At 40.9% G+C, this 12,635-nt stretch overlaps 1 pseudogene; it reads left to right on the top strand.

Annotated features, from left to right (window-relative positions):
- On the top strand, nucleotides 7,396-11,273 carry LOC109232469 (annotated as a pseudogene).

Below are 12,635 nucleotides of genomic sequence, written 5' to 3'. Positions count from 1 at the left end.
CTTTTTCCACTTAATTAAAATTTCCAGATTTTACGCCATAAGGCCATACGTTATAACCTGAATGGTGCAAGCCAGCGGTCAAATTTTTATATTACAAAAAATGAGATGAAAAAAGACTCAATGTTACATCCTCCATTGATGACACAAGCAGCTCAATTCTCTTTCTAATACAACACATCAGAACATGGTCTAAAAATATTAAAACTAATTGAACCGACTGGGAAATAGTAATGTGAAAAGAAGTAAAGAACAGATCTTTCTTTGCTCATAGGGTTTGTCTCCATTCGTGAGTGAAACGGTGGACTTCTTCTTTTGCTGCTACGTGTCTCTTCCCTTCTGACCAAGCTATATTAACATTCACGTATAAAAACAAGTATTTAACTTATAATGGTGTAAAATATCAGTTATGATTATATATTAGGGTGTTCGTCGGTCGGTACGGTACGGTATTTAGATTCGATTCATAAAATGCTTACCAATATCGTACCTAATTAAATTCGGTATGGTTCGATTTTTCTCCTTTCGATTTCGATTTATTCGGTTTGATAACTTCGATTTATTATGTTTGAATACTAACTAGTGCATAGAGTCATAGACCGTAATATACCTAAGTAAAGTACTCAAAAGTAAAAAACTAAAAACGTTTGTTGACAAAAGTTTTGTCCAAAACTAACATATACCAACCTAGAGAGAGAAAACTTAGAGAAATGGCTTGTTACTTGCATAGAGTTAATTGATGAGCTTAGAGAATAGAAGAAAGTAAAATTTTAGATTTTTTATACTTATGTTATAATTAATACAATGTGTATTATGTAATATAATATATATTTCGGTATTGTATTGATATTACGGTATTTCATTTTAAAATACCAAATACCATACCTAGTACCAATTTTTTTTAAAACTTAAACGAAGTACCATACCGAATATCAAAATATTGAATACCGAATACCAAAATTTTCTGTTTCGATACGGTAATTCGGTATTTACCAAATTATGCACAACCCTATTATACATACTGAGTTAATATTATCCATGGTCATTGAACTTTTGTGTTTGTTACCCAAAAGTCACTTTTTTTTTTTTGTTACGTAAAAATCATTCAACTTTGTGTTCATTACACAAAAGTCACTTTTCTTTCTTTTGTTACACAAAAATTATTTTATTTTGCTCTAGTTATCACAAAAGTCACATTTTTACTTGAAAAGTCTATTATGCCCTTGATATTATATAAACCTTCATATTTATGTAATACCTTCTATATTATATACTATATAATATATTTTAACTATGCATTTTATTTATAAATAAAATAACTTAATATTATTTTATTTATTATTTGATAATAGGCTAGATCTAGGTAATTTGGCGATTGTTTATGCTCCCGCTTGATTATGTTCCAATGTCATAATATGGTTAAAATGATGAAAAATGGGCTCTAATTGTGAATTTTACACATTGCAGGACGAGCAACCTATGTGATGCCTTAAAGTTGAGATTGGAGCTACTTTGGAGCAAGAAATACCCCTTGGGGCTGAGTGTGCGCGAAGACTAGACAAAAAAATCGAGGAAATAAAGGCCCGGACTAGCGCGAGCAGTAGCGCGATCGCGCTAGTCCGGATGCGGGAGGCAAAATGTCAGTCAACTAGCTCTAGCGCGAGCAGTAGCGCGTTCGCGCTAGTCCCAGTTCCGGAAAAGACTTGTCAAGTGTAAAATTGGAAGTCTGGAGGAAATTTCACTTAACCTATATAAACTCAAGCTCGCCCAAGGATTATGTATCGAGGTTTTCATAGTTTAGTGNTGATTAACAGTCGTCTTATTCCGTCCAAAAACACTATGGAGGTAAATGGACCCCGAGCTGCTTTGATTTGGTGTTTCATCAGGGGTCTTAACTTCGATGTAGCCAAAGTGATGCACGACGAAATGTTCGTTCACTGCCCAATGAGAAGGTATGGGTTCTTTTTCCCCTCTTTAGTGACTCAGCTTTGCAGGCAAGCTCGGGTGCCCGAAAATCTCCGTGTGGAAGGGCCAGCACGAATAGGCCACAAAGTCCGGCCCGACAAGGTCACCACGGGTAAGGAGCCAGCGGCATCAGGTGGAGCGGATGAGAGTGGCTCTGATGACTCGGAGGAAGGGGTGGCCGATCAAGTGAATGTGGGGGGCGAAACACAGGCCCATGAGCCCAGTCCAGCTGCTGCAGCACCGTCCGGAGCAGCATCATCTTCAGGAACTGCTAGAGTGTCCCGTTTCACCGTGTTGGAGCAGGAGGTGGCCGGGTTACGCTCCTCCGTGACTGAGTTGGGAACTCGTGTAGACGCAGTGGCTGCCCAGCAGACGAAGTCTGAGAAGAAATTTTTGGGCTGGCTGAGAGCCTTGGGTCGTGCATTCAATGTGAACCCCGACACCGTCTCCGACCAGGAGTGAGCCTTCAGGGAAGTTCCTTTACCTCACTATTCCTTCAATTCTTAAGCCGTGGGGACATGTCTTCATTTTAAGTGTGGGGTGGGGGATACTTCATTGTATGTATGTAGTTGTATCAATTGTATGTTTGTGTTGTTTTGTTTTATTTAGCTTTGATAGTTTTGGTGATTGAGTAAGAATTCATTAGTTTAAAATAGGTAAATGGCTTGTCCCGACGACGGATCTCTTTCGACGGGGTTCTTGAGGGACTAAGTCGCGAAAAAAAAATGGAAAATATGAAGACTCTTCCTGATGACGGATCCTTTGGACAATTTTCTTGAGGGAAGTTAGTCTAGAAAAATACCAAAAAGATTTTTTTTATTTTTTTTTATTTTTAGGTAGTGTAGTAACTCCCCCTTGGTTTTTCTTTGGGCCACGGTTCTTTTCCAAGGGTTTAGCTTGAACCGGGTATAGGTAGTTTTTTTTTGTTTTGTTTTCTTTTTGATTTGTAGATTAGGTTTAATGGGCTACGAGCTAGAGAATCAAAAGAGAACCTATAGCGTTGACACACCTGAACACAACAGACACTAGAGTGTAATGCTTAGTCTTATTGGTTGAATTTCACTAAAGTGCCTTAATTTCTATGTTTGTCACTGACTTGAATGCTCATAATGGAGTGTCTCGATGAGTTAATCTGGAATGAGTCATATGCCATGTGTGGTGAGGTTTTTGTGTAGTCCATGTATTGTACTTGTGTCTAGAACTTGCCCGGTTTGTGAGTCGAAGCGAAATTTTAGGTGATGCTCGGTTTGAAAAATGATTTTAGGCTTCCTTTGATCTTTTTGAGCTTAATTGCTTACCACAAATAAAATTTATCCCTAGTCAACCCTTTTGAGCCTATAGACTTTTATTTGGCACCCACATTGCAAGCCTATATCCTTTTTATTCTTAATTGACATTGTTTTGATCCCTTTTCCTCTTAAAGCACTTTAATTGTGAGATGAGCACTAAAAGAAGTAAGAAGGAACTAAGAGTGGGGTGGCTTTTGAGTGGAGCCAATAAAAGGAAGAAAGGAGCACTTATTTTTTTTTAAATAATACACTGTTGGCCCAAGTTCAGGTGAAGTTTTGAAGAATGCCAAATGCACTCAGTCATGGAACAAGTCCATCCTGTGAGACACAGTGTTTATCAACCTATGCATGTGAGATGCACGTGAAGGAGATAAGTCTCAAGGATAAAGCAGCAATATCTCCTGAACTGATCGAAAAGGTTGCATATTGGATGAGGAATGAAAGTATCCTCATGGGAAGAGGACACAATCCGGTTAAAGGATAGGGTTGGAGTTTGTATTGTTCAAGGACTCAACTTCGATGAAAGATCAGCAATTGAGTCTCAATCAAACTCTGATTACTAACTCATTAAATAACAGTAATTGTTCTCTTTTACAGGGATTGCACAAACGCAGAAGTGAAACTAAATTGAGAGCAAAAGAGCGAGGCAATTTTGCAAGCAATTTATGTGAGATTCAAGTGTGCATTCCTGAAGCTACTTGGACAAGATAGAAGAACCTATTCCATTGTGTCTTTCTTTTATTCTAGTTCAATTGTAGTAGGTGTTTTAAAGTTGTACCTTTCCAGCTTCCATAGAAGTAATTGTATTAGGTACTTTGAGTATTCAAGTTAGAGTTAACTTGAAAGTGCGCAACAGTTGAGGCTGTGTGCCACACTGGGATTAGAGTTTAATCCTTAGGTTTACAAGAGTTTTGTAAATGCTGTTTTGGCTCAGTGATTTTAGTGGAAGTTTGGGAAAATCCTACTGAGTAGTAGGTCGTGGTTTTTTTACCTTTTGAGCCAGGTGTTTTCCACGTAAAAATCTCTGTGTTCTTTATTTTATGCACTCTTAATTCCGCAAACAGTAGTAGTAAGTACACCTAGAAGAACCAGGTTCTTCTAGAGCGAAAATTGGGTACCACACAAATCAACCCCCCTCTCGTGTGGTATTGACGTTTAGAACATCATACACCACTAGCGGAAATTAAAAAAAAAGAAATATATAGAGATGAATAAATTGTTGTTTTGTTCCTGCTAGTGGGTATGAATTAATGTAGTGCTTAATGAAGAAGGGAGCATTTTTGGGGTTATATTGTTTGTGAAAGTGAAGTGGATTGAAGAATTTGCGCTTGAAGTTGATTATGTGGTGTGTTAAAGTGCTTAGGAGGGTTAGTCACTATTCCTAAATATATCCTACCCGTCCCTTAGTCCACATTACAACCATGAAAAAGACCTAATTAATTTTAGATCGAGCGAGCCTACATTAGTAGAGATTTACATTAAGGGCAAGCTTATGGTACCAATTACATGCATGTGACTTCTTTTGTGAGAGTGAGCGATTTTCTTTGATATATGTGAGCATGAGATTCGAATGTATGAATTGATTTTACTCTCTTTGCTGTGATTGTGAGGGGTGATTCGTGAAGGAAAAACAAGTCTTGACTCTATGTAGAGTACTTTGAGGAAGTGTGAATATTGCTTGGCACTTGAGAGTTGACTTTTGAGGCTGGGATTGTTTACTACTAGGCGTAGCATATGTAAATTGTTTTGGGTGTAAGGCGTTAGGGGAAATTGTTGAGTGGAACCTCTAGAGAGTATAGTTTGATTGCTCGAGGACGAGCAATGAATTAAGTGTGGGGTGTTGATAATAGGCTAGATATAGGTAATTTGACGATTGTTTATGCTCCCGCTTGATTATGTTCCAATGTCATAATATGGTTAAAATGATGAAAAATGGGCTCTAATTGTGAATTTTACACATTGCAGGACGAGGAGCCTATGTGATGCCTTAAAGTTGAGATTGGAGCTACTTTGGAGCAAGTAATACCCCTCGGGGCTGAGTGTGCACGAAGACTAGACAAAAAAATCGAGGAAATAAAGGCCCGGACTAGCGCGAGCTCTAGCGCGAGCAGTAGCGCGATCATGCTAGACCAGATGCAGGAGGCAGAATGTCAGTCAACTAGCGCGACCTCTAGTGCGAGCAGTAGCACGTTCGCGCTAGTCCCGGTTCTGGAAAAGACTTGTCAGGGGTAAAACTGGAAGTCTGGAGGAAATTTCACTTAACCTATATAAAGTCAAGCTCGCCCAAGGATTATGTATCAAGGTTTTCATAGTTTAGTGCAAGAAAAAGAGAGGCAAGAGGCAAGGAGGAGATTCCAACATCAAGTTCTTCTTTTCTTCCTTTTGTTTTTACAATTTGAATGATATTGAATATTATTGAGGTGAACAATACTATGATTAGCTAAAACCTATTGTTCTAGGGTCATGGGTAAAACATGAACGTTGTTGTTCAGAGTTTAATTCAACGAAGTTGATTTTATCATAATGGGCTGTTTATTTAATTCTGTTCTCAATTATTTTGCTGAGTAGCTAACAGTGAAATACTATATACATTAGTTGAACTCGAAAGTGGGAACTCTAGATTGCATATAGAATTAAATAGAGCAAGTTCTTGAACCTGGGCATCGGGGAACGGATTTGCAATCAGGATAGACACATACCTAATTGCCTTGCTTGGTTGAAATACAGGAACTATAAATGCATTCTTGTTAATTTTAATTCCATAGACATATAGGCATTAAGTTAATCTGAATAGGCGAGTAAGGAGTCGACAGATCCTTATAAGTATTATCAACCCTGTCAATCAACAATCCAGATAAATCAATTAGTTATTTTAAGCCGAGAACGCAACACGATTGTTAGCTAGCCTATGACCCTGGAATAGTCTCCCCTACTGATTGTTATTCGAAATTGCTAGTTGTTTGGTTGAGTATTCTAGTTGTTTCATTAATTGATATTTTTTAGGTAGTAGATTAGAGACGATTATATTTTGTGGAAAAATCTCTTGGATCGATAAGTTAATTGAGTTTGAATCAGTCAATAGTTAATCACAAGTCTTCGTGGAAACGATACTCTACTCACTACTTTATTACTTGACGATCACGTGCACTTGCGTGAGTGTTTTGATCGCAACAAGTTTTTGGCGCCGCTGCCGGGGACTTAGAAATTAGCTACTTGACTGAGTTAAGCTTTTATTAATTATTTGTTCAAGCTTCAATTTTCAGTTTACCTGGTTTGTGTTAACACAGGCTTTTCTCTTGAATGCGGAGGAGCCGAAGCGCAAACAATCTACTTCCCCTTGATCCTGAAATTGAACGAACACTTCACAGAGTGAGGAGGGAAGTAGACGCAAGGACCAGAATTGAAAGAGAGTTGGACATAGTAGTTCAACCACAGCCAATAGAGATGGCAGGGAATGAGGAGCGCGCTGTGATTGAAGCCGCAAGGCTCAGTCTTGCTAATATGACGCAGGCTATTGTGACGCCTGATATCACAGGGCACTTTGAACTCAAACAATACATGGTGCAGCTGATCCAGTCCACAGGGCAATATGTGGGTCTATCTCATGAAGACCCGCAGAGGCACATTCAGAATTTCTTAGAAATTACGGATACCTACAATTATCCGAACGTTTCCAAGGACTATGTCAGGCTGACACTTTTCCCCTTTTCACTGCTCGGGGAAGCTAAGGAATGGTTGCAGAAGGAGCCCGCAAACTCAATCCGCACTTGGGATGATCTAGCAAGGAAATTCTTAATCAAGTTTTTCCCCACTAAGAAAACAAAGTCATTGAGGAGTCAGATTCTTGGGTTCGAACAACGGGATGGCGAAACACTTCGTCAAGCATGGGAAAGATACAAGAAACTACTCAGAGACTGTCCACATCATTGTCAAACTGACGAGGTATTGGGTCACACTTTCGTGGATGGGTTAGATGATGCATCAAAGATGAATCTCGATTCAACTTGTGGGGGTAGTTGCATGGCTAGACCGTACAGTGAAATCCAACTCTGCTAAATAACTTCACTGCTAATGATCATAACTGGCAAGGTGATGGTGATTCACGAAAGGCAATTAAGCAAAAATCAGCTGGATTACTTCAGCCATGAGAGCCGATATTGCAAAATTGGCTAATCAGATGACTAGAATGACAATGCAGCAACCACAACCAATGCAACATGTACAACAAATGTCTATTTGCTGTGAACTATGTGGTGATAATCATATGAGTGACATGTGCCCCACGAATCCTGAATCCATATACTATGTGGGGCAGCAGAACAGAGGTCCACCGAATCAGCATGCACAATACGGGAACTCTTATAATCCAAATTGGAAGAATTATCCCAACTTCTCATGGGGTAGAAATCAGCCAAATCAGAATCATTATAGACCCCAAGCGAATTTCAATCAACCTCAGAAGCCACCCCAACAAATGGAAGAGAGTACAAATGATTTGGTAAAGAAGTTGTTGCTTGACAATCAGCAGCTCAGGACCAATTTCAGAAATCTTGAAAGGCAAATGGGGCAGTTAGCAACGAATCAAAACACTAGACCTGCAGGCGCTCTCCCCAGCGATACAGAAAAGAATCCTCAAGTGAATAGAGTTACACTCAGAAATGGGAGGGAGCTAGAGGAAGTGCCAAAGAAAAGGAAAGACAAGCCCATACCCGAGGGGGAGTTGATTCCTAAGGCGACGCATGAACCAAAGAATACTGATGCAATTCCAGAGCCGGTGGAGGCTACAAGGCCACCACCATCTTTCCCTAGAAATTGCAGAAAAAGAATGATGATCGCATGTTCAGCAAATTTCTCTCCATGTTGAGCCAGGTTCAATTAAATATTCCACTCGTTGATGTACTGCGTGAAATTCCAAAGTATGCTAAGTACATAAAAGATATAGTGGCTCACAAGAGAAATTGACTGAATTTGAGATAGTTGCACTTACTGAGGAGTGCACTTCAAGGGTCCAGAACAAGCTTCCTCAAAAGCTTAAGGATCCTGGCAGCTTCACCATTCCTGTTCGCATTGGTAATATTGATGTGGGTCGTGCTCTATGCGATTTGGGGGCGAGCATAAATCTGATGCCCTTATCCTTGTTCAAGCAATTGGGCCTAGGAGCTCCAAGGCCAACTACTGTGATGTTGCAGCTGACTGATAGGTCAATAGCACACCCTAAGGGAGTAATTGAAGATGTGTTGCTGCAAATTGGGAAATTTATCTTCCCGGCGGACTTCATTATCCTAGATTATGAGGCTAACGAACTGGTCCCAATCATATTGGGGCGACCTCTCTTGGCTACTGGTGATGCCATTATCAAAGTGAGAGAGGGAAAAATGATTTTGAGGGTGGATGACGAGGAAGCAGTCTTTAATGTCTACAAAGCAATCCAACTTCCCCGCCACTATGAGGAGCTCTCAATGATATCTGTTGTTGAGGCGGATGAGCAAATTCTTGACACGAGTGTATATCTAGACGATTCTCTATAGAAAGCACTTATGTTGTTCGATAGCTTGGGAGTTGATGATGAGGTTGAGGAGATGATGCACATCCTAGATACATCTTGTGCTTATATGCAGGGGATACACCCCTTTGAGCCATTGAATAGGCCAGATGGGCCTCCTCCAAAACCGTCAATTGAGGAGGCTCCAAAATTGGAGCTTAAACCTCTGCCCCCTCATCTTCAATATGCTTATTTGGGTGACTCTGACACTTTACCTGTTATTGTTTCTTCTGAATTGTCTAAATTGCAGGAAGAGAAGCTGTTGAGAGTGCTACGTGAGCACAAACGAGCACTTGGGTGGACAATGTCTGACATTAAAGGCATTAGTCCAGCTTTTTGCATGCATAAAATCCTCATGAAGGACGGACACAAGCCAAGTGTAGAGCAACAACGCCGACTAAATCCAATCATGAAAGAAGTGGTAAGAAAAGAAGTATTAAGTGGCTTGATGCAGGTATTGTATTTCCAATCTCGAATAACAAATGGGTAAGCCCCGTTCAATGTGTACCTAAGAAAGGGGGGATGACTGTGGTTGTTAATGAAAATAATGATTTGATTCCCACAAGAACTGTTACTGGGTGGAGGATTTGTATAGATTATAGAAAATTGAATAATGCCACCCGAAAGGACCACTTCCCTCTCCCCTTTACTGACCAAATGCTTGACAGATTAGCTGGATAGGAATACTATTGTTTCTTAGATGGTTACTCCGGGTATAATCAAATTGCTATATCCCCAGAGGACCAAGAGAAGACCACATTTACGTGTCCGTATGGCACGTATGCGTTCAAGAGAATGCCCTTTGGTCTCTGTAATGCACCTGCGACTTTTCAAAGGTGTATGATGGCTATTTTTACTGACATGGTTGAAAGATTTGTAGAAGTGTTCATGGATGATTTTTCCGTGTTTGGGTTCTCTTTTGATAACTGTTTAATGAATCTAGATAAAGTACTTGCTAGATGTGAAGAGATGAACCTGGTGCTAAACTGGGAAAAGTGCCACTTCATGGTACGTGAAGGTATAGTTTTGGGGCACAAAGTGTCCAAAAATGGTTTGCAAGTGGACAAAGCAAAGGTGGAAGCAATTGAAAAATTGCCCCCACCAACGTCCGTCAAAGGCATTCGCAGTTTCTTGGGCCATGCAGGTTTTTATCGTCGTTTCATTAAAGATTTTTCGAAAATTTCCTCTCCCTTGTGGTTGCTTGAGAAAGATGTCTCATTCAAGTTCGATGATGCCTGTCTGAAAGCATTTGAGGAGCTGAAGGGAAGGCTAGTGACTGCACCAATCATCATTGCTCCGGATTGGGAGCAACCATTTGAGTTGATGTGCGATGCGAGTGACATAGCTATTGGAGTTGTTTTGGGGCAAAGGAGAAATAAAATCTTTCACTCCATCTACTATGCAAGCAAAACTCTGAATCCAGCCCAGATGAACTACACAGTTACTGAAAAGGAGTTGCTTGCAGTGGTGTGGGCGTTTGACAAGTTCAGATCATATTTAGTGGGGACCAAAGTCATCGTCTACACAGATCATTCAGCTATCAGATACTTTTTTGAGAAGAAAGACACCAAGCCGAGTCTGATTCGTTGGGTCCTCCTCTTGCAAGAGTTTGACTTAGAAATCCGAGATCGAAAAGGAACAGAGAACCAAGTGGCTGATCACTTGTCCAGATTAGAAAATCGGAGCCATGTAGCTGAAGGTGGGTCAATCAAAGAAACATTCCCTGATGAGCAGCTATTGGCAATCACCTCAAGTGAAGCCCCGTAGTATGCAGATTATGTGAATTTCATTGCAAGTGGGGTGACACCACCGAAATTGACACCTGATAATAGAAGAAGGTTCCTACATGATGTGAAGCTTTACATGTGGATGAGCCATTCTTATACCGACTATGCGCAGATCAGTTGGTGCAAAAATGTGTTCCTGAGAAAGAGATGAATGCAATATTGCATGACTGTCACGCGTCATCATACGGAGGACATCACGGTGGAGATAGAACTGCCCAGAAAGTTCTACAATCAGGTTTCCACTGGCCAAAATTGTTTAAGGATACACATGCCTTTGTTAAAATGTGTGATAGATGCCAAAGAACCGGAACGATCACCAAGAGGCATGAGATGCCTTTGCAGAATATACTGGCAGTAAAGCTTTTTGATGTTTGGGGGATCGACTTCATGGGACCATTCCCATACTCTAATGGTCACAGGTACATCTTGGTGGCAGTCGATTACATGTCTAAGTGGGTGGAGGCCATTGCTCTTCCCACTAATGATGCAAAGGTAGTGGTGAGTTTTGTAAAGAAGCACATCTTCACACGCTTTGGAACTCCACGAGTGTTGATTAGTGACGGAGGAACACACTTCTGCAACAAACTGCTGAACAATATCCTTGCAAAATATGGAGTCAAGCACAAGGTTTCCACGGCCTATCACCCCCGAACGAGTGGTCAAGTGGAAGTGTCAAACAGAGAGGTAAAGTAGATTCCGGAGAAAACAGTAAGTGGAAATAGAAAGGACTGGGCTGGAAAGCTCGACGACGCATTATGGGCATATCGAACTAATACAAAACTCCCATAGGTACTTCTCCATATAAATTAGTTTATGGGAAGGCATGTCACTTGCCCGTCGAGCTTGAACACAAGGCCTATTGGGTAATTAAAAAGCTGAATATGGATATGGATTTAGCTAGAGAGAAGAGGTTGCTGCAACTCAACGAGCTTGATGAGTTTCGATTGTATGCATATGAAAATGCCAAATTGTATAAAGAGAAGACTAAGAGGTGGCATGACAAGCGCATCCAACATCTAGAGTTTGAGCCGGGGCAAGAAGTTCTTTTATTCAATTCAAGGTTGAAGCTTTTACCTGGAAAGCTTAAGTCTCGTTGGTCAGGCCCTTTCGTTGTGGTAAGTGTGAAGCCTCATGGAGCTGTGGAGTTGCGGGATATGAGCTCAAGTGGTACCTTCTTGGTAAATGGCCAGAGGATAAAACATTATTGGGGTGGTGACATTGCACGTCACAAGACCTCGGTGGACTTGTCGGATGCTTGAAAACGTGTTGAGTCGTGCCGCAGCGTTAAATCAGGCGCTGGATGGGAGGCAACCTATTGAATTGTTGTAACCGTCGTGCCACGACAATAACTAAGGCACTGGTTGAGAGGCAACCCAATGATAGTTGTAGTTGTTATATGTGAGTTTTACAACGTGCTAACCAATGCAGGTGACAAAGGGCGGGCGAAAAGGCCATCGACAATGGTGAGAACAGGTGAAAAACGTGAACCCAGTAGCGCGACCGCGCTACAGGCCGCGCTAACTGGGTAGCATTCTGCCTAAGCTCTACAATTTTAGCGCGACCGCGCTACAGCCCGCGCTACTGGCCGCGCTACTAGCGTGATCGGCTAGTGGCCGCGCTAAATTGAACACATTCTGTCTGGACTAGCGCGACCGCGCTAATGAACGCGCTAGTGGTCGCGCTAGTCCCGCCCCAAAAACTGACGGTTTGGTTGCTTCCAGTTATTTTATGTTACTTTTTTTTTTATTTTTTTTATTTTGTTTCTTTAGTCTAAATTACCCTTACCCCAATCCCACTCCCTCTTCTATTCTACCCCAAACTCTCCCTTCGTATAACCCCAGGTATCCCCTTCTCAAAACATAAGAAAACCCAAAACCCCTCATCCTCACTCTTCCATCCATCCCTTCTCTACTCACCACCATCTACCACTACAGGTATGAGCCCTAGTTTTATTTTCTTTTCTTTTTCTCTTTTTATTTTTTAGAATTTTGTTGTATTCGAATGCCCTTGTTGTAGTAGTTGTTCTTTGATTATGTGTAGAGAAATTGGTAAAAT

This window comes from Nicotiana attenuata, chromosome 9, assembly GCF_001879085.1.
Source record: "Nicotiana attenuata strain UT chromosome 9, NIATTr2, whole genome shotgun sequence".
Taxonomy (NCBI): Eukaryota; Viridiplantae; Streptophyta; class Magnoliopsida; order Solanales; family Solanaceae; genus Nicotiana; species Nicotiana attenuata.
The sequence above is the reverse complement of the archived record's forward strand: the minus strand, read 5'-3'. Positions and strand labels throughout refer to the sequence as shown.